This window comes from Anomaloglossus baeobatrachus, unplaced genomic scaffold (assembly GCF_048569485.1).
Source record: "Anomaloglossus baeobatrachus isolate aAnoBae1 unplaced genomic scaffold, aAnoBae1.hap1 Scaffold_764, whole genome shotgun sequence".
NCBI classification, from domain to species: domain Eukaryota; kingdom Metazoa; phylum Chordata; class Amphibia; order Anura; family Aromobatidae; genus Anomaloglossus; species Anomaloglossus baeobatrachus.
The window spans coordinates 62960-88442 of record NW_027445145.1 but is presented as its reverse complement, the minus strand read 5'-3'; the positions used below and the strand labels follow the sequence as shown (position 1 = coordinate 88442).

At 51.8% G+C, this 25483-nt stretch overlaps 6 non-coding genes and 5 pseudogenes across 6 annotated transcripts; all 11 read right to left on the bottom strand.

The window, feature by feature from the left end:
- Window positions 1-6852: 6852 nt before the first annotated feature.
- LOC142287964 (U2 spliceosomal RNA) lies at window positions 6853-6956 on the bottom strand (annotated as a pseudogene).
- A 1387-nt stretch (window positions 6957-8343) lies between these two features.
- Window positions 8344-8539, bottom strand: LOC142287953 (U2 spliceosomal RNA). The gene has a single exon (XR_012748837.1). It is a non-coding gene; the product is annotated as a U2 spliceosomal RNA (small nuclear RNA).
- A 718-nt stretch (window positions 8540-9257) lies between these two features.
- LOC142287960 (U2 spliceosomal RNA) lies at window positions 9258-9431 on the bottom strand (annotated as a pseudogene).
- Window positions 9432-10818: 1387 nt separating this feature from the next.
- Window positions 10819-11009, bottom strand: LOC142287936 (U2 spliceosomal RNA). Its single transcript, XR_012748827.1, has one exon. It is a non-coding gene; the product is annotated as a U2 spliceosomal RNA (small nuclear RNA).
- Window positions 11010-12396: 1387 nt separating this feature from the next.
- Window positions 12397-12587, bottom strand: LOC142287935 (U2 spliceosomal RNA). Its single transcript, XR_012748826.1, has one exon. It is a non-coding gene; the product is annotated as a U2 spliceosomal RNA (small nuclear RNA).
- A 1387-nt stretch (window positions 12588-13974) lies between these two features.
- LOC142287948 (U2 spliceosomal RNA) lies at window positions 13975-14167 on the bottom strand. The gene has a single exon (XR_012748833.1). It is a non-coding gene; the product is annotated as a U2 spliceosomal RNA (small nuclear RNA).
- A 743-nt stretch (window positions 14168-14910) lies between these two features.
- On the bottom strand, window positions 14911-15052 carry LOC142287972 (U2 spliceosomal RNA; annotated as a pseudogene).
- Window positions 15053-16439: 1387 nt separating this feature from the next.
- Window positions 16440-16630, bottom strand: LOC142287934 (U2 spliceosomal RNA). The gene has a single exon (XR_012748825.1). It is a non-coding gene; the product is annotated as a U2 spliceosomal RNA (small nuclear RNA).
- Window positions 16631-18017: 1387 nt separating this feature from the next.
- Window positions 18018-18213, bottom strand: LOC142287952 (U2 spliceosomal RNA). The gene has a single exon (XR_012748836.1). It is a non-coding gene; the product is annotated as a U2 spliceosomal RNA (small nuclear RNA).
- A 697-nt stretch (window positions 18214-18910) lies between these two features.
- LOC142287971 (U2 spliceosomal RNA) lies at window positions 18911-19052 on the bottom strand (annotated as a pseudogene).
- A 1387-nt stretch (window positions 19053-20439) lies between these two features.
- On the bottom strand, window positions 20440-20644 carry LOC142287941 (U2 spliceosomal RNA; annotated as a pseudogene).
- Between the last annotated feature and the right edge of the window lie 4839 nt (window positions 20645-25483).

The following is a 25483-nucleotide window of genomic DNA, read 5'->3' as shown; positions in this document are numbered from 1 at the left end:
GTGGAGGTAGTGGAATCCTCAGTAGGGTTGGCCGGGGGGGGAGGGGTTTGGACAGGGGTGACAGGGGGGGGGACCAGGGAGGGGGCAACAGTTTTCTTACCCTTCTTTTCCCTGGACTCCGTGGCTGCTGGGGCATCGGCTGGAGCCACGGTCGCCGGGTTCTTGGCCGCCTTGTCCTTGGCCTCTGTGGCCTTGGTCGTAGCTGCCTTGGTCGACGAAGCTGTGACTACCCGATACTGGGTCGCCGCGGCAACCCTTGCCCAGGATTTCTCCCGCTGCGGGCAGTCCTTGTAAAGGTGGTCCGCCTGTCCACATAGGTTGCAAGTCTTCTTCTTTGGGCAGTCCTTGGAGCTGTGTCCTGTCACCCGGCAAACCCTGCAGGCGTCCTCCTTGCAGGTCTTCATCGAATGCCCTTTCCCGCCACATTTCCTGCAGTTGTGTGGCATGTCCGGGTAGTAGATGAGACCAAAGGAGTTTCCCAGAGAGAATGTCGGGGGCAGGTGCTGGAGACCATCCTCGGATGCTGGTTCCCTGTAGAGTCGAACGGTTACTGACCACTTACCCGTCCAGAATCCGTTGCCGTTAAGGATGTGGGATGGCTCCCTCACCACTGTGCAGAGACGTCCCAGGAACGTGGAGATGTCTCTTCCTGGGGTGTGCGGGTTCCGCATGGAGACCGTGATCCTCTTCTCATCCCTCTGTATAGGACAGGATCCTAAAAAAGAATGAAAAGGGGAGTCCGGCATCGCTGCGTTCATCGCCTCCCAGTATCTCCTGCAGGCATTCACCGTGGCAAAGGTTACCAGAAAAATGCCAGTCATGAAGGTCTGGACACTCAGGGTTTCCGCCCTGGAGAAGCCCTGATCCAGAATCATCTTCTTGCAGAACACGTCGCTGGACATGTCCGGCAACCTACCATCCACCGCCTTTAGCTTCAGGGCGACCGTCTGCCGCATCCAAGGCTCCAGGGTTGGAGCCTTTTCAGGCGGCGTCCGGGCTCCCTCCGGCTGGCTGGCGTCGGAGGTAGGGGCCTCTTGGGCCGAAGAAGCCTCTGGATGAGCCTTCCTGGAGGTCCCTGGGTCCTGAGCCTTCTTGGCTGCCTTCTCTGGCTTGCTTGCCATGGCTGGTTCCTGCTTGAGTTCCCGGAGCTGGATCTTGGATTCTTCTCCGGGTGTCTTCTCCCGCTGTGTTCCTCCTCGAAGTTCCTCTGGTCTCCCCAAGTCTTCTCCGAGCCTTCGTCTTCTTGCTTCTTTCTGCCAAGCTCTTCTTCCGTCCGATCTCCCTCTTCCGGTCTCGGCTGGGCTTTGGAGCTCGTCTCCCTGATCGTATCTCGTCAAGTGTAGCTAGCTCAGTTTGTTCTGATAAGAACAGATTTTTGATTTAACAGCATCTTTATTATCATGCACTACTCACAAAAAGGTAACAAACCGTGTACAGTGCCGCAGCCCCGTACACACAGAACTATACAATCCTTCTTACATAGCCATAGAGTACGACGCACTAAACTATACATCACACTCCTATGCTTATCCATAACACTCAAGCTGAAAGAAAAAGTTAGACAATAAATAACGACGAACCGGCGATTGGGGGATGGGGGTAGGGGAAAAGGGGGATAGGGTGGGGAAATCACAGGCCCGAAGCTTTATTGAAAGACGCACATAACGGGAAAAGGAGGGAGGGGGCATGGAAGAGGTCTAAACCTCCTCCTCGGCGCTGTCGTCCGGACTGTCCATGATGGAATAGTCTCTGAGCAGGCTGTGGATCAGCCTGCGGCAATCCTGGATAGACATCCTCTCCCTCTTCAAGATGAGCCGGTTCCTGGCGACCCAAATAGCGTCCTTAAAGCAGTTCATAAGGCGCCAAGCCTCCTGGATGGCTCCAACGGTGTGAGTCCCAGGGAAGAGTCCATAAAGTACGGAATGGTACGATAGGCTCCCTCTGGGGACGGAGTTCCTCAGGTCATCCTCCAGGGCAACCAACAGGCGCTGTGCGAAACGGCAGTCCCAAAAGGCGTGCAGCGATGTTTCCTCCACGAAGGGGCACCTTGGGCAGTACCGGGTTTTGCACAGGTTCCGGGCGTGCATGAATGACCGGACGGGCAGTCCGCCCTGTATCGCCATCCATGACAAGTCCTTGTGCCCGTTGGTCAATCCAGCCGATGACACGTTTGTCCAAACAGTCTCCAGTGTGTCGTGATGAAGTCCTGGAATGTTCTCCATTTCGTCCTTGGCTCTGATGAGTTTGTGGATAGTCTTTGGCTTCCACAAATCAGGCTTGAGTCCCTCCAGTTGGTGTTCCCTCACAAACCGAACCACGTCTCCGTAGAACCATGGCGCCGTCCAGTTGTAGGGGAAGGAGCTGTCCCACTTGTCCCAGCCTAACCGTCTCCAAAGGGGGAGCAGGAAGAAGCGAGACATGGACCCACCCGCGGAACCTCTCTTGACTCGCAGAGTTCGGCGAACGCAGTCACATACGAAGGAGGATCGCAGGAGGGTGGGGATATCGGGTACGCCCTTCCCACCCTTGCGAGGATCCTTGTACATGATGCTCCGCTTTACTCTGTCCATCTTGGATCCCCAGACAAAACGAAACACCGTCCTGGTAATGGCCCTGCACACGGTGGCAAGGGGGGGCCAGGCCTGGGCCGTGTACTGCAGCACGGGCAGTACCTCGTTACGCAGGACCAGTGCTTTGCCCTCACAGGTGAGGCGTCTGAGGCTCCACAGACCGATCCGTTGGGTGATCTTGGTCAAGCGTTCCTCCCAGGACTTGAGGGCTGCTCCTTCCTTCCCGAACCAGACTCCAAGAACCTTGATGAAATCCGGCTGGATGCTGAAAGGGAAGGGGGCGGAAGAGGCCGGCTGCCAGTCCCCGAAGAGCATGGCTTCCGACTTCCCGCAGTTGACTTTGGCTCCCGAAGCCCGTCCGAAGGTCTCACAGGTCTGGACGAGGGTGTCGACTGAGCGCCGGTCCGCGCAGAAGACGGTCACGTCGTCCATGTAGAGCGAGCACTTGACCTCGAAGCGTTCTGGTCCTGGTGCGGTGATCCCTCTGATCTCTCCATTCCGCCGGATAGCCTCTGCAAAGAGTTCTATAACACAAACAAAAAGAAGAGGTGACAGAGGACAGCCTTGTCTGACCCCTGAGAGGACCGGGAAGGGGTCAGTCTTCCAGCCGTTCACCAACACCGAGCTGTGAATATCAAAATACATTAGTTGGACATACAAGCAAAACATGTTACCCAAACCTAACCTGTGCAGAGCTTTGCCCAGGAACTCATGGGAAACACGGTCGAAGGCCTTTTCCTGATCCAACGAGATCAGGGCTGCGTGCACCTGGCGGGCTTTGATGTACTCGACCGTGTCCCGCATGAGAGCCAGGCTGTCTGCGATGCGACGTCCGGGGATGCCGCAGGTCTGATCCGGGTGGATGATCCGTCCGATAACAGTCTTCAATCTCGTTGCCATCGTCTTGGCCAGGATCTTGTAGTCGACGTTCAGAAGGGTGATGGGACGCCAATTCTTCAGGTCGCACCTCTCTCCTTTACGCTTGTACAGGATCGTGACCATTCCTTCCCTCAGAGATGGAGGCATTCTGCCCTCCACCACCATCTCCTCATACAGCCCTAACAGGTCCGGACAGATTAGGTCTCCCAGCGCTACATAGAGCTCTGCTGGGAGGCCGTCACTGCCCGGTGTCCTGCCAGAACTAAAGGATTTGGCGGCCGAGAGCAGCTCGTCCACCGTCAGAGGAACATCCATGGCCGCCGCGTCTGCAGGGTCAAGATGGTTAGTGATACCTGACAGGAACTTATCGGCGGCCTCGGGGTCAGTAGTCTTGCGGGCGTAGAGTTCGCTGTAGAAGTCGCTGACGACCTTCATCACGTTCTCTTTCCCGCGTCGCATGTTTCCACTCTCGTCTCGTAGTTCATTCATGGGCGTGTGACCGGCGTGGAGTTTCCTGAAAAAGAACGAGTTACATTTCTCACCCTTCTCCAGGTTCTCCACTTTGGAACGGAAGACAATTCGCTCGGACTCCTCCTCGAAGTGCCTTTTCAGGCTCCTCTTAGTCTCCTCCAGCTCCTCTCTCACGTCCCAGCCGCATCGAAGAAGGTCCTGCAGGGAACGCAGCTCACGCTGGAGTCTCCTGAAGTCCCTCCTCTTCAGACACGCCTGTTGTTGACTCTTTGCCTGAAAGAAGAAACGGAACTCGAGTTTAACGTATTCCCACCAGTCAGAAACAGACTGGAAGCCCGCCTTGTAGGCCCGCCACGTGGAGTAGGCAGCTCTAAGCTCCTCCAGAATCTCACCCTTTTCCAGCAGAGAGCAGTTCAGCTTCCAGGAGCCCGGGCCAATGGGGAAGCCATGGCCCAGCACACCTTGAAAGTGAATGGCTCTGTGGTCAGAGAAGAAGCAGGGGACCATCGAGTGCCCACTCCGCCCAACCGCCCGAGAGGTAAACACAAAGTCAATCCTGGAACGCAGCGAGCCATCGGATCGGCACCATGAATAGTTCACGGATCCGTGTCCGATGGAGCCAACAACGTCCACAAGAGAGGCTTCGGTCACCATCTCAATGAGCAGTTTGGATGTGACGTCCAACTTGGCAGCCGTTCCAGAACTGCGTCCATCCTCCTCAATCGGGCAGTTGAAATCCCCGGCCATCACTACCGTCCTGGCGGTAGCGAGCTGAGGGCGCAGGGCTTGGAGGAGCTCCAGTCGATCGCTCTTCACAGGAGAAGCATACACATTGATGAACCTGACAGGTTCTCCCGCCCAGGTGCCATCCACGAGCAGTAACCTGCCGCAGACGATTTCCTGAACAGAGTCCAATGTGAAGGCGCTTCCCCTGATCAGCACGGCGACCCCCGCGGACCTACAGTCGCCCCCGCCAGACCAGTAGGATGGGCCATGGGTCCACTCCCTGGCCAGATGGTTGAAGGACCTAGAGGAGGGAAGGGAGCATTCCTGCAGGAAAAATACATCACTAGACTGAGTGTTAAGGAACGCAAAAATTGTCTGACGTCGGAACTTGTCTCTGATGCTCCTAACATTAATGGAAAAGATGTTAATGTTAGCAGTCATTGGAGGAAAGAGAAAGTTAGAGCAGGCGGTGTGCCTTAGTTACCACTCCGGTCGGGCGGTTCTTCCTCTTTGGCACCTGCTGGTAAGGGTATCTCCAGCAGACCCTCTTCTGCTAGCTGATCAAGCAGGGATGGTGCCTCAGTGGCTTCCGACTCCTCCATTTCTTCTTCGGCCACAAGGGACTCCACCATCTGCTCCAACACGTCCGGTTCTGGGAGGAGGCCATCCTCCTCTTCCTGGGGTGGGTTAAGGTCCACAATGAACAGCTTGGAAGGTTCTGCGACAGGACTATCTTCCACCTTCCTTTTCCTTTGGCCTGTACCTGAGGAGACAAGAGCTGGAAAATCCTCCTCGGTGAAAAGTGCAAGAGTGCTGAGGCCCTCTGCTCTCATGGTCTGGGGAGGGAGAGTGGGCTTTGGGGGGGGGGTGAGGGGACCAACTGAGGAGTAGGGAAATGAGGTGGAGGTAGTGGAATCCTCAGTAGGGTTGGCCGGGGGGGGAGGGGTTTGGACAGGGGTGACAGGGGGGGGGACCAGGGAGGGGGCAACATTTTTCTTACCCTTCTTTTTCCTGGACTCCGTGGCTGCTGGGGCATCGGCTGGAGCCACGGTCGCCGGGTTCTTGGCCGCCTTGTCCTTGGCCTCTGTGGCCTTGGTCGTAGCTGCCTTGGTCGACGAAGCTGTGACTACCCGATACTGGGTCGCCGCGGCAACCCTTGCCCAGGATTTCTCCCGCTGTGGGCAGTCCTTGTAAAGGTGGTCCGCCTGTCCACATAGGTTGCAAGTCTTCTTCTTTGGGCAGTCCTTGGAGCTGTGTCCCGTCACCCGGCAAACCCTGCAGGCGTCCTCCTTGCAGGTCTTCATCGAATGCCCTTTCCCGCCACATTTCCTGCAGTTGTGTGGCATGTCCGGGTAGTAGATGAGACCAAAGGAGTTTCCCAGAGAGAATGTCGGGGGCAGGTGCTGGAGACCATCCTCGGATGCTGGTTCCCTGTAGAGTCGAACGGTTACTGACCACTTACCCGTCCAGAATCCGTTGCCGTTAAGGATGTGGGATGGCTCCCTCACCACTGTGCAGAGACGTCCCAGGAACGTGGAGATGTCTCTTCCTGGGGTGTGCGGGTTCCGCATGGAGACCGTGATCCTCTTCTCATCCCTCTGTATAGGACAGGATCCTAAAAAAGAATGAAAAGGGGAGTCCGGCATCGCTGCGTTCATCGCCTCCCAGTATCTCCTGCAGGCATTCACCGTGGCAAAGGTTACCAGAAAAATGCCAGTCATGAAGGTCTGGACACTCAGGGTTTCCGCCCTGGAGAAGCCCTGATCCAGAATCATCTTCTTGCAGAACACGTCGCTGGACATGTCCGGCAACCTACCATCCACCGCCTTTAGCTTCAGGGCGACCGTCTGCCGCATCCAAGGCTCCAGGGTTGGAGCCTTTTCAGGCGGCGTCCGGGCTCCCTCCGGCTGGCCGGCGTCGGAGGTAGGGGCCTCTTGGGCCGAAGAAGCCTCTGGATGAGCCTTCCTGGAGGTCCCTGGGTCCTGAGCCTTCCTGGCTGCCTTCTCTGGCTTGCTTGCCATGGCTGGTTCCTGCTTGAGTTCCCGGAGCTGGATCTTGGATTCTTCTCCGGGTGTCTTCTCCCGCTGTGTTCCTCCTCGAAGTTCCTCTGGTCTCCCCAAGTCTTCTCCGAGCCTTCGTCTTCTTGCTTCTTTCTGCCAAGCTCTTCTTCCGTCCAATCTCCCTCTTTCGGTCTCGGCTGGGCTTCGGAGCTTGTCTCCCTGATCGTATCTCGTCAAGTGTAGCTAGCTCAGTTTGTTCTGATAAGAACAGATACTACACTTGATCTTAGCCAAAAGGCCGAGAAGCGATAACCAGAATTGGTTTGGGCCTCGAGTGGCACCCTGGCCTATGCCGGACACATCTTAGGGAGAGAGAGCGAGAGGGAGACAAACCCACGCCTACACAAGACATTTTGTCACCCAAGCCAACCCTTGAAAAGGCTGCTTTGCAGAGCCAAAACAAGAAGAATGGTGCGTTTTGCAGCCGCCGCCCACTGCAATGAATCTGAATAACTCCTCCTTTAGGGCGCAAGCAACTCCCCTCCCCCTTGCAGTCTTTCCAATTCACGATACAAAAAGACGGACAGGACAGGTTGCCTGACTTTCCGTCACTGCTACCCTTTGCCATCCTTACCCGTAGAAAGCCCTTTCATCATCCCCAAACCCTAATCTTTTCCCTTTCCTTCCCAGCCCCCAAACCCTGCCCTCTGTACCTTTCTCACCACCCGCTTCCCTTCTCCTGTCATCCCCCTACCACCCGGGAAAAAAAGAGATTGCCCCCTCCTTCCACTAGCCCACCCTCCCACCCAAAGAACAACTTCTTCTGCGCAGCTTGTTTTCTAGGCAGCAGCGCTATTGTGATGTCATCGGGGGGCATTGTGACAAGCCGCCAGTGTTCCGTCTCTTCATGTTGTGCACAGTTCAAACGGAAAATACATCAACAGGCAGACTACAGAAAAGCTTACTATCAAAGGTTAGAGGGGGGCTTTCTCAGAGGGCTTTTTACAGTTTTTCTATTCCCAATTAGCCGTTTAAGTGTACTTATTGAAAGTAGTAATTCTTTCATGGGCCGCCCTTTCTTAGTATTTGACGTTCCTTATATTGCGGTATGAGGCTTCGCAGTAGGTTGCAAACATTCATCACCCATGACTGTCCCCAATTGAGCTCAGAAGCTCAATGTCTATCATGACCTCTCTTTTAGAATGTCCAAGAGCAAGCAAACTATTCCTCCAGGAGAGGGCGCCAACAGACTACTAAAGAGATCATCATTACTCAAAGAAAACCCCAAAAACCAATGCATGATAGGAATAAACAGGTAACTTTCTTTGGAGTGGAAGCGGAGAGATCGCACCAGATGCCAATTCTAGATGTTATCACACCTGTGGTCACTGCAGCAGCAGGTGAATCCACTTTGTCCAAAAGGGATCTATTCCATTCAATTGCAAATGATCTAGATAAGACAGAGAACTGCAGCACGGGGACATAGCCGAGTTGGTCAGGTTGAGTGGTGATGAGTTTGCTATTTGGATGAATAAAGAAAGTCAAAAGTGTGAAAGATAAAAAACAAAAGGAGGAAGTGTGAAAAGTGAATGGGCCAAATTGAGGTGCATATGAAGACGTATGCTTTCTTCCAATTCATTAAATCGGGCTAATATGAATCAGGTGAATTGAGTTCTGCTTTTGGAAACTGGGTTAAGAAGGGGTGCACCGTTCCTGGAGGTACTGCAATACCAGGTCAATGCGTGGAGTGGACAGAGCAAGCTCTTTTTCCATCTCCCTGTTCTAAAAATCCATTTAATATATGGTCCCCAGATAGGGGACGTATCAGATATTAAACTGATAAGAACAGATTTTTGATTTAATGAAGCTTTCCAAAGCACCGCAAAAATGCATGACCGAAGTCACACCAAAAACAGTGCAAAGGCTAGGATTCGTGTGGACCCCTCCGTGAGAAGAGGATCCCCAAAAATCAACCCCGTCCCTCCGAGCCAGAAGGCCACAGCGAGGGTCAGGGATCTTCGGTGCTCCCCCAAGCCGAAGCCTGGTTGAGCCTTGTTGTTGCTCCCAGCGTCCACCGAGGCATCTTACCCAAGTGGAGTAGGGAGCTACTAGTCGTTGGTTTCGCAGTCGAGACTGCCCGGACCGTCAACCGGTGTTGGTTTCTCAGCCCAAGGCTGACCGGACCTCCAACCGGGTGTTGGTTTCTCAGCCCAAGGCTGACCGGACCTCCAACCGGGTGTTGGTTTCTCAGCCCAAGGCTAACCGGACCTCCAACCGGGTGTTGGTTTCTCAGCCAAAGCTGACCCGGACCTCCAACCGGGTGTTGGTTTCTCAGCCCAAAGCTGACCGGACCTCCGACCGGGATTATAAAAATTTCCCTTCTTAGCCAGAAGGCCGGGATAGGGCAATATGCTTGGAAAGTATGAATAGGCAAGGCACGGCGTGCGACAGAGTCTGAGGCTTACCAGGGTCCCAACCTAGCAAGTTCAGACTCCCTCCAGGGTGTCCATTCCTGGGGCACATTGCACCATAACCCCCACACTTACTCAGTCTAATAGCCTCGATCCTGGTAGGGCCATGGTTTCCTCTAGATGGATATACTATCCTCCCAAAGTACTAACAAGCGCAACCGTCCAGTGTGCATTGCATCATTGTACTAAGGTGGCCGGAGCCTTAAACCACCTTTTCGAAAGATACTACACTTGATCTTAGCCAAAAGGCCGAGAAGCGATACTGATAAGAACAGATACTACACTTGATCTTAGCCAAAAGGCCGAGAAGCGATAACCAGAATTGGTTTGGGCCTCGAGTGGCACCCTGGCCTATGCCGGACACATCTTAGGGAGAGAGAGCGAGAGGGAGACAAACCCACGCCTACACAAGACATTTTGTCACCCAAGCCAACCCTTGAAAAGGCTGCTTTGCAGAGCCAAAACAAGAAGAATGGTGCGTTTTGCAGCCGCCGCCCACTGCAATGAATCTGAATAACTCCTCCTTTAGGGCGCAAGCAACTCCCCTCCCCCTTGCAGTCTTTCCAATTCACGATACAAAAAGACGGACAGGACAGGTTGCCTGACTTTCCGTCACTGCTACCCTTTGCCATCCTTACCCGTAGAAAGCCCTTTCATCATCCCCAAACCCTAATCTTTTCCCTTTCCTTCCCAGCCCCCAAACCCTGCCCTCTGTACCTTTCTCACCACCCGCTTCCCTTCTCCTGTCATCCCCCTACCACCCGGGAAAAAAAGAGATTGCCCCCTCCTTCCACTAGCCCACCCTCCCACCCAAAGAACAACTTCTTCTGCGCAGCTTGTTTTCTAGGCAGCAGCGCTATTGTGATGTCATCGGGGGGCATTGTGACAAGCCGCCAGTGTTCCGTCTCTTCATGTTGTGCACAGTTCAAACGGAAAATACATCAACAGGCAGACTACAGAAAAGCTTACTATCAAAGGTTAGAGGGGGGCTTTCTCAGAGGGCTTTTTACAGTTTTTCTATTCCCAATTAGCCGTTTAAGTGTACTTATTGAAAGTAGTAATTCTTTCATGGGCCGCCCTTTCTTAGTATTTGACGTTCCTTATATTGCGGTATGAGGCTTCGCAGTAGGTTGCAAACATTCATCACCCATGACTGTCCCCAATTGAGCTCAGAAGCTCAATGTCTATCATGACCTCTCTTTTAGAATGTCCAAGAGCAAGCAAACTATTCCTCCAGGAGAGGGCGCCAACAGACTACTAAAGAGATCATCATTACTCAAAGAAAACCCCAAAAACCAATGCATGATAGGAATAAACAGGTAACTTTCTTTGGAGTGGAAGCGGAGAGATCGCACCAGATGCCAATTCTAGATGTTATCACACCTGTGGTCACTGCAGCAGCAGGTGAATCCACTTTGTCCAAAAGGGATCTATTCCATTCAATTGCAAATGATCTAGATAAGACAGAGAACTGCAGCACGGGGACATAGCCGAGTTGGTCAGGTTGAGTGGTGATGAGTTTGCTATTTGGATGAATAAAGAAAGTCAAAAGTGTGAAAGATAAAAAACAAAAGGAGGAAGTGTGAAAAGTGAATGGGCCAAATTGAGGTGCATATGAAGACGTATGCTTTCTTCCAATTCATTAAATCGGGCTAATATGAATCAGGTGAATTGAGTTCTGCTTTTGGAAACTGGGTTAAGAAGGGGTGCACCGTTCCTGGAGGTACTGCAATACCAGGTCAATGCGTGGAGTGGACAGAGCAAGCTCTTTTTCCATCTCCCTGTTCTAAAAATCCATTTAATATATGGTCCCCAGATAGGGGACGTATCAGATATTAAACTGATAAGAACAGATACTACACTTGATCTTAGCCAAAAGGCCGAGAAGCGATAACCAGAATTGGTTTGGGCCTCGAGTGGCACCCTGGCCTATGCCGGACACATCTTAGGGAGAGAGAGCGAGAGGGAGACAAACCCACGCCTACACAAGACATTTTGTCACCCAAGCCAACCCTTGAAAAGGCTGCTTTGCAGAGCCAAAACAAGAAGAATGGTGCGTTTTGCAGCCGCCGCCCACTGCAATGAATCTGAATAACTCCTCCTTTAGGGCGCAAGCAACTCCCCTCCCCCTTGCAGTCTTTCCAATTCACGATACAAAAAGACGGACAGGACAGGTTGCCTGACTTTCCGTCACTGCTACCCTTTGCCATCCTTACCCGTAGAAAGCCCTTTCATCATCCCCAAACCCTAATCTTTTCCCTTTCCTTCCCAGCCCCCAAACCCTGCCCTCTGTACCTTTCTCACCACCCGCTTCCCTTCTCCTGTCATCCCCCTACCACCCGGGAAAAAAAGAGATTGCCCCCTCCTTCCACTAGCCCACCCTCCCACCCAAAGAACAACTTCTTCTGCGCAGCTTGTTTTCTAGGCAGCAGCGCTATTGTGATGTCATCGGGGGGCATTGTGACAAGCCGCCAGTGTTCCGTCTCTTCATGTTGTGCACAGTTCAAACGGAAAATACATCAACAGGCAGACTACAGAAAAGCTTACTATCAAAGGTTAGAGGGGGGCTTTCTCAGAGGGCTTTTTACAGTTTTTCTATTCCCAATTAGCCGTTTAAGTGTACTTATTGAAAGTAGTAATTCTTTCATGGGCCGCCCTTTCTTAGTATTTGACGTTCCTTATATTGCGGTATGAGGCTTCGCAGTAGGTTGCAAACATTCATCACCCATGACTGTCCCCAATTGAGCTCAGAAGCTCAATGTCTATCATGACCTCTCTTTTAGAATGTCCAAGAGCAAGCAAACTATTCCTCCAGGAGAGGGCGCCAACAGACTACTAAAGAGATCATCATTACTCAAAGAAAACCCCAAAAACCAATGCATGATAGGAATAAACAGGTAACTTTCTTTGGAGTGGAAGCGGAGAGATCGCACCAGATGCCAATTCTAGATGTTATCACACCTGTGGTCACTGCAGCAGCAGGTGAATCCACTTTGTCCAAAAGGGATCTATTCCATTCAATTGCAAATGATCTAGATAAGACAGAGAACTGCAGCACGGGGACATAGCCGAGTTGGTCAGGTTGAGTGGTGATGAGTTTGCTATTTGGATGAATAAAGAAAGTCAAAAGTGTGAAAGATAAAAAACAAAAGGAGGAAGTGTGAAAAGTGAATGGGCCAAATTGAGGTGCATATGAAGACGTATGCTTTCTTCCAATTCATTAAATCGGGCTAATATGAATCAGGTGAATTGAGTTCTGCTTTTGGAAACTGGGTTAAGAAGGGGTGCACCGTTCCTGGAGGTACTGCAATACCAGGTCAATGCGTGGAGTGGACAGAGCAAGCTCTTTTTCCATCTCCCTGTTCTAAAAATCCATTTAATATATGGTCCCCAGATAGGGGACGTATCAGATATTAAACTGATAAGAACAGATACTACACTTGATCTTAGCCAAAAGGCCGAGAAGCGATAACCAGAATTGGTTTGGGCCTCGAGTGGCACCCTGGCCTATGCCGGACACATCTTAGGGAGAGAGAGCGAGAGGGAGACAAACCCACGCCTACACAAGACATTTTGTCACCCAAGCCAACCCTTGAAAAGGCTGCTTTGCAGAGCCAAAACAAGAAGAATGGTGCGTTTTGCAGCCGCCGCCCACTGCAATGAATCTGAATAACTCCTCCTTTAGGGCGCAAGCAACTCCCCTCCCCCTTGCAGTCTTTCCAATTCACGATACAAAAAGACGGACAGGACAGGTTGCCTGACTTTCCGTCACTGCTACCCTTTGCCATCCTTACCCGTAGAAAGCCCTTTCATCATCCCCAAACCCTAATCTTTTCCCTTTCCTTCCCAGCCCCCAAACCCTGCCCTCTGTACCTTTCTCACCACCCGCTTCCCTTCTCCTGTCATCCCCCTACCACCCGGGAAAAAAAGAGATTGCCCCCTCCTTCCACTAGCCCACCCTCCCACCCAAAGAACAACTTCTTCTGCGCAGCTTGTTTTCTAGGCAGCAGCGCTATTGTGATGTCATCGGGGGGCATTGTGACAAGCCGCCAGTGTTCCGTCTCTTCATGTTGTGCACAGTTCAAACGGAAAATACATCAACAGGCAGACTACAGAAAAGCTTACTATCAAAGGTTAGAGGGGGGCTTTCTCAGAGGGCTTTTTACAGTTTTTCTATTCCCAATTAGCCGTTTAAGTGTACTTATTGAAAGTAGTAATTCTTTCATGGGCCGCCCTTTCTTAGTATTTGACGTTCCTTATATTGCGGTATGAGGCTTCGCAGTAGGTTGCAAACATTCATCACCCATGACTGTCCCCAATTGAGCTCAGAAGCTCAATGTCTATCATGACCTCTCTTTTAGAATGTCCAAGAGCAAGCAAACTATTCCTCCAGGAGAGGGCGCCAACAGACTACTAAAGAGATCATCATTACTCAAAGAAAACCCCAAAAACCAATGCATGATAGGAATAAACAGGTAACTTTCTTTGGAGTGGAAGCGGAGAGATCGCACCAGATGCCAATTCTAGATGTTATCACACCTGTGGTCACTGCAGCAGCAGGTGAATCCACTTTGTCCAAAAGGGATCTATTCCATTCAATTGCAAATGATCTAGATAAGACAGAGAACTGCAGCACGGGGACATAGCCGAGTTGGTCAGGTTGAGTGGTGATGAGTTTGCTATTTGGATGAATAAAGAAAGTCAAAAGTGTGAAAGATAAAAAACAAAAGGAGGAAGTGTGAAAAGTGAATGGGCCAAATTGAGGTGCATATGAAGACGTATGCTTTCTTCCAATTCATTAAATCGGGCTAATATGAATCAGGTGAATTGAGTTCTGCTTTTGGAAACTGGGTTAAGAAGGGGTGCACCGTTCCTGGAGGTACTGCAATACCAGGTCAATGCGTGGAGTGGACAGAGCAAGCTCTTTTTCCATCTCCCTGTTCTAAAAATCCATTTAATATATGGTCCCCAGATAGGGGACGTATCAGATATTAAACTGATAAGAACAGATTTTTGATTTAATGAAGCTTTCCAAAGCACCGCAAAAAATGCATGACCGGAGTCACACCAAAAACAGTGCAAAGGCTAGGATTCGTGTGGACCCCTCCGTGAGGAGAGGGTCCCCAAAAATCAACCCCGTCCCTCCGAGCCAGAAGGCCACAGCAAGGGTCAGGGATCTTCGGTGCTCCCCCAAGCCGAAGCCTGGTTGAGCCTTGTCGTTGCTCCCAGCGTCCATCCAGGCATCTTACCCAAGTGGAGTAGAGAGCTACTAGTTGTTGGTTTCGCAGCCGAAACTGCCCGGACCGTCAACCGGTGTTGGTTTCTCAGCCCAAGGCTAACCGGACCTCCAACCGGGTGTTGGTTTCTCAGCCGAAGCTGACCCGGACCTCCAACCGGGTGTTGGTTTCTCAGCCGAAGCTGACCCGGACCTCCAACCGGGTGTTGGTTTCTCAGCCGAAGCTGACCCGGACCTCCAACCGGGTGTTGGTTTCTCAGCCAAAGCTGACCCGGACCTCCAACCGGGTGTTGGTTTCTCAGCCCAAAGCTGAACGGACCTCCGACCATGATTATAAAAATTTCCCTTCCTAGCCAGAAGGCCGGGATAGAGCAATATGCTCAGAAAGTATGAAAGGGCAAGGTACGGTGTGCTACAGAGCCCAAGGCTCGCCGGGGTCCCAAGCCAGCAAGCTCAGACTCACTCCAGGGTCGTCAATCCTGGGGCACATTGCACCATAGCCCCCACACTTACTCAGTCTAATAGCCTCGATCCTGGTAGGGCCATGGTTTCCTCTAGATGGATATACTATCCTCCCAAAGTACTAACAAGCGCAACCTTCCAGTGTGCATTGCATCATTGTACTAAGGTGGCCGGAGCCTTAAACCACCTTTTCGAACGATACTACACTTGATCTTAGCCAAAAGGCCGAGAAGCGATAACCAGAATTGGTTTGGGCCTCGAGTGGCACCCTGGCCTATGCCGGACACATCTTAGGGAGAGAGAGCGAGAGGGAGACAAACCCACGCCTACACAAGACATTTTGTCACCCAAGCCAACCCTTGAAAAGGCTGCTTTGCAGAGCCAAAACAAGAAGAATGGTGCGTTTTGCAGCCGCCGCCCACTGCAATGAATCTGAATAACTCCTCCTTTAGGGCGCAAGCAACTCCCCTCCCCCTTGCAGTCTTTCCAATTCACGATACAAAAAGACGGACAGGACAGGTTGCCTGACTTTCCGTCACTGCTACCCTTTGCCATCCTTACCCGTAGAAAGCCCTTTCATCATCCCCAAACCCTAATCTTTTCCCTTTCCTTCCCAGCCCCCAAACCCTGCCCTCTGTACCTTTCTCACCACCCGCTTCCCTTCTCCTGTCATCCCCCTACCACCCGGGAAAAAAAGAGATTGCCCCCTCCTTCCACTAGCCCACCCTCCCACCCAAAGAACAACTTCTTCTGCGCAGCTTGTTTTCTAGGCAGCAGCGCTATTGTGATGTCATCGGGGGGCATTGTGACAAGCCGCCAGTGTTCCGTCTCTTCATGTTGTGCACAGTTCAAACGGAAAATACATCAACAGGCAGACTACAGAAAAGCTTACTATCAAAGGTTAGAGGGGGGCTTTCTCAGAGGGCTTTTTACAGTTTTTCTATTCCCAATTAGCCGTTTAAGTGTACTTATTGAAAGTAGTAATTCTTTCATGGGCCGCCCTTTCTTAGTATTTGACGTTCCTTATATTGCGGTATGAGGCTTCGCAGTAGGTTGCAAACATTCATCACCCATGACTGTCCCCAATTGAGCTCAGAAGCTCAATGTCTATCATGACCTCTCTTTTAGAATGTCCAAGAGCAAGCAAACTATTCCTCCAGGAGAGGGCGCCAACAGACTACTAAAGAGATCATCATTACTCAAAGAAAACCCCAAAAACCAATGCATGATAGGAATAAACAGGTAACTTTCTTTGGAGTGGAAGCGGAGAGATCGCACCAGATGCCAATTCTAGATGTTATCACACCTGTGGTCACTGCAGCAGCAGGTGAATCCACTTTGTCCAAAAGGGATCTATTCCATTCAATTGCAAATGATCTAGATAAGACAGAGAACTGCAGCACGGGGACATAGCCGAGTTGGTCAGGTTGAGTGGTGATGAGTTTGCTATTTGGATGAATAAAGAAAGTCAAAAGTGTGAAAGATAAAAAACAAAAGGAGGAAGTGTGAAAAGTGAATGGGCCAAATTGAGGTGCATATGAAGACGTATGCTTTCTTCCAATTCATTAAATCGGGCTAATATGAATCAGGTGAATTGAGTTCTGCTTTTGGAAACTGGGTTAAGAAGGGGTGCACCGTTCCTGGAGGTACTGCAATACCAGGTCAATGCGTGGAGTGGACAGAGCAAGCTCTTTTTCCATCTCCCTGTTCTAAAAATCCATTTAATATATGGTCCCCAGATAGGGGACGTATCAGATATTAAACTGATAAGAACAGATACTACACTTGATCTTAGCCAAAAGGCCGAGAAGCGATAACCAGAATTGGTTTGGGCCTCGAGTGGCACCCTGGCCTATGCCGGACACATCTTAGGGAGAGAGAGCGAGAGGGAGACAAACCCACGCCTACACAAGACATTTTGTCACCCAAGCCAACCCTTGAAAAGGCTGCTTTGCAGAGCCAAAACAAGAAGAATGGTGCGTTTTGCAGCCGCCGCCCACTGCAATGAATCTGAATAACTCCTCCTTTAGGGCGCAAGCAACTCCCCTCCCCCTTGCAGTCTTTCCAATTCACGATACAAAAAGACGGACAGGACAGGTTGCCTGACTTTCCGTCACTGCTACCCTTTGCCATCCTTACCCGTAGAAAGCCCTTTCATCATCCCCAAACCCTAATCTTTTCCCTTTCCTTCCCAGCCCCCAAACCCTGCCCTCTGTACCTTTCTCACCACCCGCTTCCCTTCTCCTGTCATCCCCCTACCACCCGGGAAAAAAAGAGATTGCCCCCTCCTTCCACTAGCCCACCCTCCCACCCAAAGAACAACTTCTTCTGCGCAGCTTGTTTTCTAGGCAGCAGCGCTATTGTGATGTCATCGGGGGGCATTGTGACAAGCCGCCAGTGTTCCGTCTCTTCATGTTGTGCACAGTTCAAACGGAAAATACATCAACAGGCAGACTACAGAAAAGCTTACTATCAAAGGTTAGAGGGGGGCTTTCTCAGAGGGCTTTTTACAGTTTTTCTATTCCCAATTAGCCGTTTAAGTGTACTTATTGAAAGTAGTAATTCTTTCATGGGCCGCCCTTTCTTAGTATTTGACGTTCCTTATATTGCGGTATGAGGCTTCGCAGTAGGTTGCAAACATTCATCACCCATGACTGTCCCCAATTGAGCTCAGAAGCTCAATGTCTATCATGACCTCTCTTTTAGAATGTCCAAGAGCAAGCAAACTATTCCTCCAGGAGAGGGCGCCAACAGACTACTAAAGAGATCATCATTACTCAAAGAAAACCCCAAAAACCAATGCATGATAGGAATAAACAGGTAACTTTCTTTGGAGTGGAAGCGGAGAGATCGCACCAGATGCCAATTCTAGATGTTATCACACCTGTGGTCACTGCAGCAGCAGGTGAATCCACTTTGTCCAAAAGGGATCTATTCCATTCAATTGCAAATGATCTAGATAAGACAGAGAACTGCAGCACGGGGACATAGCCGAGTTGGTCAGGTTGAGTGGTGATGAGTTTGCTATTTGGATGAATAAAGAAAGTCAAAAGTGTGAAAGATAAAAAACAAAAGGAGGAAGTGTGAAAAGTGAATGGGCCAAATTGAGGTGCATATGAAGACGTATGCTTTCTTCCAATTCATTAAATCGGGCTAATATGAATCAGGTGAATTGAGTTCTGCTTTTGGAAACTGGGTTAAGAAGGGGTGCACCGTTCCTGGAGGTACTGCAATACCAGGTCAATGCGTGGAGTGGACAGAGCAAGCTCTTTTTCCATCTCCCTGTTCTAAAAATCCATTTAATATATGGTCCCCAGATAGGGGACGTATCAGATATTAAACTGATAAGAACAGATTTTTGATTTAATGAAGCTTTCCAAAGCACCGCAAAAATGCATGACCGAAGTCACACCAAAAACAGTGCAAAGGCTAGGATTCGTGTGGACCCCTCCGTGAGAAGAGGATCCCCAAAAATCAACCCCGTCCCTCCGAGCCAGAAGGCCACAGCGAGGGTCAGGGATCTTCGGTGCTCCCCCAAGCCGAAGCCTGGTTGAGCCTTGTTGTTGCTCCCAGCGTCCACCGAGGCATCTTACCCAAGTGGAGTAGGGAGCTACTAGTCGTTGGTTTCGCAGCCGAGACTGCCCGGACCGTCAACCGGTGTTGGTTTCTCAGCCCAAGGCTGACCGGACCTCCAACCGGGTGTTGGTTTCTCAGCCCAAGGCTGACCGGACCTCCAACCGGGTGTTGGTTTCTCAGCCCAAGGCTAACCGGACCTCCAACCGGGTGTTGGTTTCTCAGCCAAAGCTGACCCGGACCTCCAACCGGGTGTTGGTTTCTCAGCCCAAAGCTGACCGGACCTCCGACCGGGATTATAAAAATTTCCCTTCTTAGCCAGAAGGCCGGGATAGGGCAATATGCTTGGAAAGTATGAATAGGCAAGGCGCGGCGTGCGACAGAGTCTGAGGCTTACCAGGGTCCCAACCTAGCAAGTTCAGACTCCCTCCAGGGTGTCCATTCCTGGGGCACATTGCACCATAACCCCCACACTTACTCAGTCTAATAGCCTCGATCCTGGTAGGGCCATGGTTTCCTCTAGATGGATATACTATCCTCCCAAAGTACTAACAAGCGCAACCTTCCAGTGTGCATTGCATCATTGTACTAAGGTGGCCGGAGCCTTAAACCACCTTTTCGAACGATACTACACTTGATCTTAGCCAAAAGGCCGAGAAGCGATAACCAGAATTGGTTTGGGCCTCGAGTGGCACCCTGGCCTATGCCGGACACATCTTAGGGAGAGAGAGCGAGAGGGAGACAAACCCACGCCTACACAAGACATTTTGTCACCCAAGCCAACCCTTGAAAAGGCTGCTTTGCAGAGCCAAAACAAGAAGAATGGTGCGTTTTGCAGCCGCCGCCCACTGCAATGAATCTGAATAACTCCTCCTTTAGGGCGCAAGCAACTCCCCTCCCCCTTGCAGTCTTTCCAATTCACGATACAAAAAGACGGACAGGACAGGTTGCCTGACTTTCCGTCACTGCTACCCTTTGCCATCCTTACCCGTAGAAAGCCCTTTCATCATCCCCAAACCCTAATCTTTTCCCTTTCCTTCCCAGCCCCCAAACCCTGCCCTCTGTACCTTTCTCACCACCCGCTTCCCTTCTCCTGTCATCCCCCTACCACCCGGGAAAAAAAGAGATTGCCCCCTCCTTCCACTAGCCCACCCTCCCACCCAAAGAACAACTTCTTCTGCGCAGCTTGTTTTCTAGGCAGCAGCGCTATTGTGATGTCATCGGGGGGCATTGTGACAAGCCGCCAGTGTTCCGTCTCTTCATGTTGTGCACAGTTCAAACGGAAAATACATCAACAGGCAGACTACAGAAAAGCTTACTATCAAAGGTTAGAGGGGGGCTTTCTCAGAGGGCTTTTTACAGTTTTTCTATTCCCAATTAGCCGTTTAAGTGTACTTATTGAAAGTAGTAATTCTTTCATGGGCCGCCCTTTCTTAGTATTTGACGTTCCTTATATTGCGGTATGAGGCTTCGCAGTAGGTTGCAAACATTCATCACCCATGACTGTCCCCAATTGAGCTCAGAAGCTCAATGTCTATCATGACCTCTCTTTTAGAATGTCCAAGAGCAAGCAAACTATTCCTCCAGGAGAGGGCGCCAACAGACTACTAAAGAGATCATCATTACTCAAAGAAAACCCCAAAAACCAATGCATGATAGGAATAAACAGGTAACTTTCTTTGGAGTGGAAGCGGAGAGATCGCACCAGATGCCAATTCTAGATGTTATCACACCTGTGGTCACTGCAGCAGCAGGTGAATCCACTTTGTCCAAAAGGGATCTATTCCATTCAATTGCAAATGATCTAGATAAGACAGAGAACTGCAGCACGGGGACATAGCCGAGTTGGTCAGGTTGAGTGGTGATGAGTTTGCTATTTGGATGAATAAAGAAAGTCAAAAGTGTGAAAGATAAAAAACAAAAGGAGGAAGTGTGAAAAGTGAATGGGCCAAATTGAGGTGCATATGAAGACGTATGCTTTCTTCCAATTCATTAAATCGGGCTAATATGAATCAGGTGAATTGAGTTCTGCTTTTGGAAACTGGGTTAAGAAGGGGTGCACCGTTCCTGGAGGTACTGCAATACCAGGTCAATGCGTGGAGTGGACAGAGCAAGCTCTTTTTCCATCTCCCTGTTCTAAAAATCCATTTAATATATGGTCCCCAGATAGGGGACGTATCAGATATTAAACTGATAAGAACAGATTTTTTGATTTAACAGCATCTTTATTATCATGCACTACTCACAAAAAGGTAACAAACCGTGTACAGTGCCGCAGCCCCGTACACACAGAAATATACAATCCTTCTTACATAGCCATAGAGTACGAAGCACTAAACTATACATCACGCTCCTATGCTTATCCATAACACTCAAGCTGAAAGAAAAAGTTAGACAATAAATAACGACGAACCGGCGATTGGGGGATCGGGGTAGGGGAAAAGGGGGATAGGGTGGGGAAGTCACAGGCCCGAAGCTTTATTGAAAGACGCACATAACGGGAAAAGGAGGGAGGGGGCATGGAAGAGGTCTAAACCTCCTCCTCGGCGCTGTCGTCCGGACTGTCCATGATGGAATAGTCTCTGAGCAGGCTGTGGATCAGCCTGCGGCAATCCTGGATAGACATCCTCTCCCTCTTCAAGATGAGCCGGTTCCTGGCGACCCAAATAGCGTCCTTAAAGCAGTTCATAAGGCGCCAAGCCTCCTGGATGGCTCCAACGGTGTGAGTCCCAGGGAAGAGTCCATAAAGTACGGAATGGTACGATAGGCTCCCTCTGGGGACGGAGTTCCTCAGGTCATCCTCCAGGGCAACCAACAGGCGCTGTGCGAAACGGCAGTCCCAAAAGGCGTGCAGCGATGTTTCCTCCACGAAGGGGCACCTTGGGCAGTACCGGGTTTTGCACAGGTTCCGGGCGTGCATGAATGACCGGACGGGCAGTCCGCCCTGTATCGCCATCCATGACAAGTCCTTGTGCCCGTTGGTCAATCCAGCCGATGACACGTTTGTCCAAACAGTCTCCAGTGTGTCGTGATGAAGTCCTGGAATGTTCTCCATTTCGTCCTTGGCTCTGATGAGTTTGTGGATAGTCTTTGGCTTCCACAAATCAGGCTTGAGTCCCTCCAGTTGGTGTTCCCTCACAAACCGAACCACGTCTCCGTAGAACCATGGCGCCGTCCAGTTGTAGGGGAAGGAGCTGTCCCACTTATCCCAGCCTAACCGTCTCCAAAGGGGGAGCAGGAAGAAGCGAGACATGGACCCACCCGCGGAACCTCTCTTGACTCGCAGAGTTCGGCGAACGCAGTCACATACGAAGGAGGATCGCAGGAGGGTGGGGATATCGGGTACGCCCTTCCCACCCTTGCGAGGATCCTTGTACATGATGCTCCGCTTTACTCTGTCCATCTTGGATCCCCAGACAAAACGAAACACCGTCCTGGTAATGGCCCTGCACACGGTGGCAAGGGGGGGCCAGGCCTGGGCCGTGTACTGCAGCACGGGCAGTACCTCGTTACGCAGGACCAGTGCTTTGCCCTCACAGGTGAGGCGTCTGAGGCTCCACAGACCGATCCGTTGGGTGATCTTGGTCAAGCGTTCCTCCCAGGACTTGAGGGCTGCTCCTTCCTTCCCGAACCAGACTCCAAGAACCTTGATGAAATCCGGCTGGATGCTGAAAGGGAAGGGGGCGGAAGAGGCCGGCTGCCAGTCCCCGAAGAGCATGGCTTCCGACTTCCCGCAGTTGACTTTGGCTCCCGAAGCCCGTCCGAAGGTCTCACAGGTCTGGACGAGGGTGTCGACTGAGCGCCGGTCCGCGCAGAAGACGGTCACGTCGTCCATGTAGAGCGAGCACTTGACCTCGAAGCGTTCTGGTCCTGGTGCGGTGATCCCTCTGATCTCTCCATTCCGCCGGATAGCCTCTGCAAAGAGTTCTATAACACAAACAAAAAGAAGAGGTGACAGAGGACAGCCTTGTCTGACCCCTGAGAGGACCGGGAAGGGGTCAGTCTTCCAGCCGTTTACCAACACCGAGCTGTGAATATCAAAATACATTAGTTGGACATACAAACAAAACATGTTACCCAAACCTAACCTGTGCAGAGCTTTGCCCAGGAACTCATGGGAAACACGGTCGAAGGCCTTTTCCTGATCCAACGAGATCAGGGCTGCGTGCACCCGGCGGGCTTTGATGTACTCGACCGTGTCCCGCATGAGAGCCAGGCTGTCTGCGATGCGACGTCCGGGGATGCCGCAGGTCTGATCCGGGTGGATGATCCGTCCGATAACCGTCTTCAGTCTCGTTGCCATCGTCTTGGCCAGGATCTTGTAGTCGACATTCAGAAGGGTGATGGGACGCCAATTCTTCAGGTCGCACCTCTCTCCTTTACGCTTGTACAGGATCGTGACCATTCCTTCCCTCAGAGATGGAGGCATTCTGCCCTCCACCACCATCTCCTCATACAGCCCTAACAGGTCCGGACAGATTAGGTCTCCCAGCGCTACATAGAGCTCTGCTGGGAGGCCGTCACTGCCCGGTGTCCTGCCAGAACTAAAGGATTTGGCGGCCGAGAGCAGCTCGTCCACCGTCAGAGGAACGTCCATGGCCGCCGCGTCTGCAGGGTCAAGATGGTTAGAGATACCTGACAGGAACTTATCGGCGGCCTCGGGGTCAGTAGTCTTGCGGGCGTAGAGTTCGCTGTAGAAGTCGCTGACGACCTTCATCACGTTCTCTTTCCCGCGTCGTATGCTTCCACTCTCGTCTCGTAGTTCATTCATGGGCGTGTGACCGGCGTGGAGTTTCCTGAAAAAGAACGAGTTACATTTCTCACCCTTCTCCAGGTTCTCCACTTTGGAACGGAAGACAATTCGCTCGGACTCCTCCTCGAAGTGCCTTTTCAGGCTCCTCTTAGTCTCCTCCAGCTCCTCTCTCACGTCCCAGCCGCATCGAAGAAGGTCCTGCAGGGAACGCAGCTCACGCTGGAGTCTCCTGAAGTCCCTCCTCTTCAGACACGCCTGTTGTTGACTCTTTGCCTGAAAGAAGAAACGGAACTCGAGTTTAACGTATTCCCACCAGTCAGAAACAGACTGGAAGCCCGCCTTGTAGGCCCGCCACGTGGAGTAGGCAGCTCTAAGCTCCTCCAGAATCTCACCCTTTTCCAGCAGAGAGCAGTTCAGCTTCCAGGAGCCCGGGCCAATGGGGAAGCCATGGCCCAGCACACCTTGAAAGTGAATGGCTCTGTGGTCAGAGAAGAAGCAGGGGACCATCGAGTGCCCACTCCGCCCAACCGCCCGAGAGGTAAACACAAAGTCAATCCTGGAACGCAGCGAGCCATCGGATCGGCACCATGAATAGTTCACGGATCCGTGTCCGATGGAGCCAACAACGTCCACAAGAGAGGCTTCGGTCACCATCTCAATGAGCAGTTTGGATGTGACGTCCAACTTGGCAGCCGTTCCAGAACTGCGTCCATCCTCCTCGATCGGGCAGTTGAAATCCCCGGCCATCACTACCGTCCTGGCGGTAGCGAGCTGAGGGCGCAGGGCTTGGAGGAGCTCCAGTCGATCGCTCTTCACAGGAGAAGCATACACATTGATGAACCTGACAGGTTCTCCCGCCCAGGTGCCATCCACGAGCAGTAACCTGCCGCAGACGATTTCCTGAACAGAGTCCAATGTGAAGGCGCTTCCCCTGATCAGCACGGCGACCCCCGCGGACCTACAGTCGCCCCCGCCAGACCAGTAGGATGGGCCATGGGTCCACTCCCTGGCCAGATGGTTGAAGGACCTAGAGGAGGGAAGGGAGCATTCCTGCAGGAAAAATACATCACTAGACTGAGTGTTAAGGAACGCAAAAATTGTCTGACGTCGGAACTTGTCTCTGATGCTCCTAACATTAATGGAAAAGATGTTAATGTTAGCAGTCATTGGAGGAAAGAGAAAGTTAGAGCAGGCGGTGTGCCTTAGTTACCACTCCGGTCGGGCGGTTCTTCCTCTTTGGCACCTGCTGGTAAGGGTATCTCCAGCAGACCCTCTTCTTCTAGCTGATCGAGCAGGGATGGTGCCTCAGTGGCTTCCGACTCCTCCATTTCTTCTTCGGCCACAAGGGACTCCACCATCTGCTCCAACACGTCCGGTTCTGGGAGGAGGCCATCCTCCTCTTCCTGGGGTGGATTGGGGTCCACAATGAACAGCTTGGAAGGTTCTGCGACAGGACTATCTTCCACCTTCCTTTTCCTTTGGCCTGTACCTGAGGAGACAAGAGCTGGAAAATCCTCCTCGGTGAAAAGTGCAAGAGTGCTGAGGCCCTCTGCTCTCATGGTCTGGGGAGGGAGAGTGGGCTTTGGGGGGGGGGTGAGGAGACCAACTGAGGAGTAGGGAAATGAGGTGGAGGTAGTGGAATCCTCAGTAGGGTTGGCCGGGGGGGGAGGGGTTTGGACAGGGGTGACAGGGGGGGGGGCCAGGGAGGGGGCAACAGTTTTCTTACCCTTCTTTTCCCTGGACTCCGTGGCTGCTGGGGCATCGGCTGGAGCCACGGTCGCTGGGTTCTTGGCCGCCTTGTCCTTGGCCTCTGTGGCCTTGGTCGTAGCTGCCTTGGTCGACGAAGCTGTGACTACCCGATACTGGGTCGCCGCGGCAACCCTTGCCCAGGATTTCTCCCGCTGTGGGCAGTCCTTGTAAAGGTGGTCCGCCTGTCCACATAGGTTGCAAGTCTTCTTCTTTGGGCAGTCCTTGGAGCTGTGTCCTGTCACCCGGCAAACCCTGCAGGCGTCCTCCTTGCAGGTCTTCATCGAATGCCCTTTCCCGCCACATTTCCTGCAGTTGTGTGGCATGTCCGGGTAGTAGATGAGACCAAAGGAGTTTCCCAGAGAGAATGTCGGGGGCAGGTGCTGGAGACCATCCTCGGATGCTGGTTCCCTGTGGAGTCGAACGGTTACTGACCACTTACCCGTCCAGAATCCGTTGCCGTTAAGGATGTGGGATGGCTCCCTCACCACTGTGCAGAGACGTCCCAGGAACGTGGAGATGTCTCTTCCTGGGGTGTGCGGGTTCCGCATGGAGACCGTGATCCTCTTCTCATCCCTCTGTATAGGACAGGATCC